The sequence below is a fragment of the Leopardus geoffroyi genome, chromosome E1 (genome assembly GCF_018350155.1).
Source record: "Leopardus geoffroyi isolate Oge1 chromosome E1, O.geoffroyi_Oge1_pat1.0, whole genome shotgun sequence".
In the NCBI taxonomy this organism is placed as follows: Eukaryota; Metazoa; Chordata; class Mammalia; order Carnivora; family Felidae; genus Leopardus; species Leopardus geoffroyi.
In genome coordinates, this window is record NC_059330.1 from 35690333 (window position 1) to 35695302 (window position 4970).

The window sequence follows — 4970 nt, forward strand, 5'->3', positions numbered from 1 at the left end:
CCCCGAAACTTCTCTATTTTAGAGAGGAGGACATTTGTAAAAAATGAAAAATGCCAGCCTGGGTGTTCCATAGGCCAAAGAGCCAAATCTTATGTCTCTCATAGTGACCTTTTAGGGAGATCGTGGGGGTAGCGCTGGTTCCCGAGACATTCCCTTAAAAGATTAGCAGGGTTTGGGGCACCTGGGTGGCTCAGGCAGGTAAGTGTCCAACTTCAGCCCAGGTCACGATCTCACAGCTCATGAGTTCGAGCCCCACGTCACGCTCTGGGCTGACAGCTCAGAGCTCGGAGCCTGCTTGAGATTCTATGTCTCCCTCTCTCTCTGCCCTTTCCCCCCTCACGCTCTGTCTCTCTCTCTCTCTCTCTCTCAAAAATGAATAAACATTAAAAAAAAATTTTTTTTAAAAAGGTTTAGCAGAGTTGGCACATATCAGAGATCCCTCACTCTTAAACATATCTAACTCCTTTCTTTGGAGACAGCTTGATTGAGGCATAAATTACATACCATCAAATTCACTTATTATATATGTATCATCATGTGATTTTTAGTAAATTTATAGACTCATGCAACCGTCACCACATTCCAGTCTTAGATCATTTTATCACACCAAAAAGTTTCACCGTGCTCTTTTTCAGGCAACCCTTGCTCCCTTCCCAGTCCCAGGCAACCACTGATCTGCTTTCTGTCTCTATATAATTTGCCTTTTCTGGGCATTTCTTATAAATGGAATCCCATGCTATGTAGTCTTTTGCATCTGGCTGCTTTCACTTAGCACGATGTGTTTGAGGTCCATGCATGCTGCGGCACATATCACTAGGTCGTTCATTTTTATTGCTGAATAGTATTCTATCTAAATTCCCTCAAAAGTCATTTATGTTTTCAGACAACACTAAACAGGAGGCAGGAGCCCTGGTCTCCTACCCTGTGTCTGATTTTCTGAGTGGCCTCTGACCACTTGTGTTGGGCATTCATTTCTCCATCCGTAAAATGAAAAAAAATCTACTCTGTATTTTCCACGGAGTGCCCCTAGGACCAGCATTCCAAAATGTCGATGTCTCTGATCCCACATTTATTTACCCTCTCCCTGTTTGAAGACTTCCACCATATCCTATGTTGTTAAGGATAAGGAATCTTCATCTTTAAAAAGCCTGCCCTTCCGGAGGCAAATCCGATTCCCAGATTGGGGAACGAAGAACGGAGGAGTCAATGTCATCCGGTCCGAAAGAAGGCGAGTGAGCGAGCGAGAGAAGTAAGCCGGAAGACAGGAAGCGGTGGGCCGCAGCAAAGGATGAAATGTGTCAGTCACGGTACCGAAGGTCAAAATCCAGGCCATCTAGTTACCTTGGGAGTAAGAGGGAAGGGATAGAGAGAGAGAGAGAGGCCACCAGAGTGGGAGAGGTGTGGAGGGCTGGGACCCCCTCCCTGCTCTCGTTCCCATAACCTCATTCATTCCCTCAACCCTCCTTCCCAACCCCTTTCCAGCCGCTCTGCTCCTTCAGTTCTGACCCCATTTCCTCAGGATCTCGTTCCCTGAGGAGCCGGGCCTGACATTTCAGACAGAGGCTGAGGAAAGGAGGTAGGTCGGAAAGAGACACTGTGTGTCTGCGTCAGCTGATTTTCTGTTTTATTATTTTGGAACCCGAAGGCCAGAGACGGAAGCACTTAGACATTTACCTGGAAATTCAGAGACAGTCCCCCAGATACCAAGGAATACGAAGAGCCGTCTATTCTCTGAACAACTGCTACTGAGAATCAGGTTCGGGAGGGTAAAAACGGCGATCTGGAGTTCCCATTCTTGTTGGTAACCATGGCAAAAACGCTCCGGGTGAGGGTCAAGGTGTCCTGGAACTAGGGCTGGACAGCACCTTCAAAACTAGAATGCTTCTCTTGGCTCTGAGGATGCCAGCCTTCTCCTAATTCAGTAATCAGCAGGACAACACCTCCCTGCTGATCCTCTGATCGGCCAGAATTCCCCACAGCCTTTTGCTCACGGTACTCCCTCAGACTCCTGCAACTTTTAAGACTCCAGGCCCTAGGGGGACTGCTCGGAGAGTGGCTGTACCTCTGACTCACTCCTGTAGGAAAAGTGACTCCCATTCTTTGAGTCCTCGTTTGTTTGTGACAACTGTGGACCTCCCCAAAGTAGGTTGGGATCAAGGAACCGAGCATTTGCTGTTGGAGCCCTCTGAGGCAACTAAGTCTCCTATAGAGGAGAAACGATTTATTGATCTGCTTTGCGTAAGTAATCCTCCACTCTTGCTGTTTTTGAGTGCCTGCCTCTGACCGAAAGGCCCTGAAGGCAGGAGCCACATCATGTCTCAATCGGAATAGCGTCTAGCCCAGGACCATTTCGGCATACAGGCTTCAAGGCCTGCTGGGTTGTGAGTTCCAGGGTGGGGAGCATGTCTCCGAATATCACGGTCATTCCTTAGTGCCAAGCTCTGTGCCTGGCACAGAGTCGTTGTCTGGATACATTTGTGACGAGTAAATTAATGAATGACAATCACGTGGACAAGGACAATGGGGGGGACAGTCACAAAGGTTTTGTTTTGTTTTTGCAAGCTGGAAGACGCTTTGTAAGGCATCGGCAAGATATGTGTAGCATCACCCAGCCTCCCCAAAGCCATAGTTTCTCTCAGTGGAGGAAAGAGACAAGAGTTTATCTTCAGATGAGGTCTTTATCCTCACCATCAAGCCCGTGCCAGGAGAAGCTATCTGTGATAGAAAAGGGAATAAGAGACAGCTGCTTGGGTGTGATACCTGAGTAAGGAGCGGACGGGGATCTCCTATGCCGGCCTTCTCACTCCTTCAGCTAGGTCAGCTTGAATGTCGTCTGCCAACAACTTATCAAGAAGGACCATGACTCTCTGGCCTCAGAAGATCCAATTCTCCAGCTACACCATCTCTGCTAGCTCTTCTTCCACTGTCCGGGCCCTCATTTTCTGGTACCTCGGCTTTAGAACAAAAGTTAAACACCACGTCCTTGAGACTGCCCACATTACCCTTCTCTCCAAGGGAAGAATGCATCTTCCAATACTGTGCCATTTTATCTTTAGAACAACTCTTCGAGGTTAATGGAACAGAGGTGATGCTTGCATAGAGAAAGGAAGCCACCTGCCCAAAGTATTTCAAGCTTCCTCATCCCAGGGCTTTAACCTCTAACACATCCTGTATGGCTCAACCAATAAAAATCACTCATCATCTCCTAAAATTGTCTGAGAATTTACTTGTTGAGGGGTGCAGAAATGGGATGTGTTGTCAGGCGAGAACAGATTTCAAGAGACCAACTAGCCATCCTTTGGTTCTTACCATCCTTTGGCTGTTAGGTCAGCCAGTGGTCTAGAAGTTGAGTTGGTTGGGAAAGTACTTGAATTTGGAGTCAAACGACCTGTGATGTAAGTCCCAGGTCTGCCATTTACTGAGTGAATGATCTTGAACAAGTCATCTAATACCTGTGACTTAGACATTTACCTGGAAACTCAGAGTTAGTCCCCCAGGTACCAAGGAATATCAAGAGCGCTCTATTCTCTGAACAACTGCTACTGAGAATCAGGTTCAGGTTCGTCCCTGTAAAATAGGGACAGAATGTCTGCATTTTTTTCCCCGCTTTACAGGGGTGTGGTGAAAATTAAATGAGATGATGTATGTGAAAGCTATAAAGTAGTAGGAAAATGTTGATTTGAACATCTCAACCAAATTTGCATCTTTGGAGACTCTTTATGTAAAAGATAAGTAGTAATCCATCTGTGTTCATGAGAAAGTTTTACAAGAATAGTTCAACTGCAGAGTCAGGCTGCCTGAGTAACCTTGGGCATGCTATTTCTTTCTGAAACTTCACTGAATCAGAGATGATACCCATCTCACAGGGGTGATAACAAGCATTAAACGAGAGAATGAACACATAGTACTTAACATGTACCTGACATAGAGAAGGAAACTCAGTGAATGTTAGCTGCTACCATTACTGATTTTGTTAATGGAGATGTGGGACAGGGCGGTTCCATAAGATCTGATAAAAATCTGAGCTAGAAATCAAAAGGACTCACCTTTTTGGCCCTTAGTTTCCTTACTCGCTCCCTAATAAAAATCTATGGTTTTCTTCTTCCAGATTGTCATGAGAATGTAAAAAAAAAAAAAAAAAAAAATGATAAAAAGAATATGAAGACTTTGAGCTAACTGCAACTGAGGATTGTTATAGGTTGCAAGACACTTTTTAAAAAACTGAGTTAAGTTTATAAAGACTCTGATTTTTTTTATCAGTTCATCAGTTTTTGTTCATTTCTATCTGCCTGCGTTAAAGTTGTCTTCTTCATGGAAAAGGATTACAGCGTTTCCCAGCCAATAAAAAAGATTTCAAATGCCAGATCTTCAAGTATACCCTTCAACTCTGCTAGAGTATACTTTTTGCAAAGAAAACCATTCTTCCGGATGTTCCATTGCCTCAGTTTGTTCTGTGTATGTAAACTGATTTTAGTATTCAACCAACTCTTGAATTTCCACTCTGGGTATTATCTGTTTTCAATACATAATCACAGAATGACCTCTCCTTGCCTTGCAGGATGCTCCCAGATTACCTCCTTTTCTCTGATTAGCTAGTATGGCTTCAGGGAATACCTTCATTTTAACATTAAAGTGGGCAAAAACAGAAATAGAAAGATAAATCTGTAGCAAGATCAAAAATAGAATTCATAGCTAAATATAAATCTGGAGGGAATTATCCAATTATTTGTGTGGTCCCTTATCGCAGACAATCCAGGGTTCATTGCCTTTTGCTTTTTCCACATATAGAACAAAACAGTTAATAAATACCAAGTGTAATATTTTTTTTCTTTTGAAGAGTAATAGTTTTTAATAGTAACTGAAATGCTGTTTCCTTCCCAAATATCCTCATATATATTATAGCATTGATTTTTACAAAAGCATGCATCCTCTGCGGGGACCGTCTCATCTCGTTTTGACTTGTAGGTCAG

At 43.9% G+C, this 4970-nt stretch overlaps 1 long non-coding RNA gene across 1 annotated transcript; it reads left to right on the forward strand.

The window, feature by feature from the left end:
* Nucleotides 1-313: 313 nt before the first annotated feature.
* On the forward strand, nt 314-3211 carry LOC123603493. Its single transcript, XR_006714911.1, has 2 exons — nt 314-1316; nt 1646-3211. It is a non-coding gene; the product is annotated as an uncharacterized LOC123603493 (long non-coding RNA).
* Nucleotides 3212-4970: the final 1759 nt, after the last annotated feature.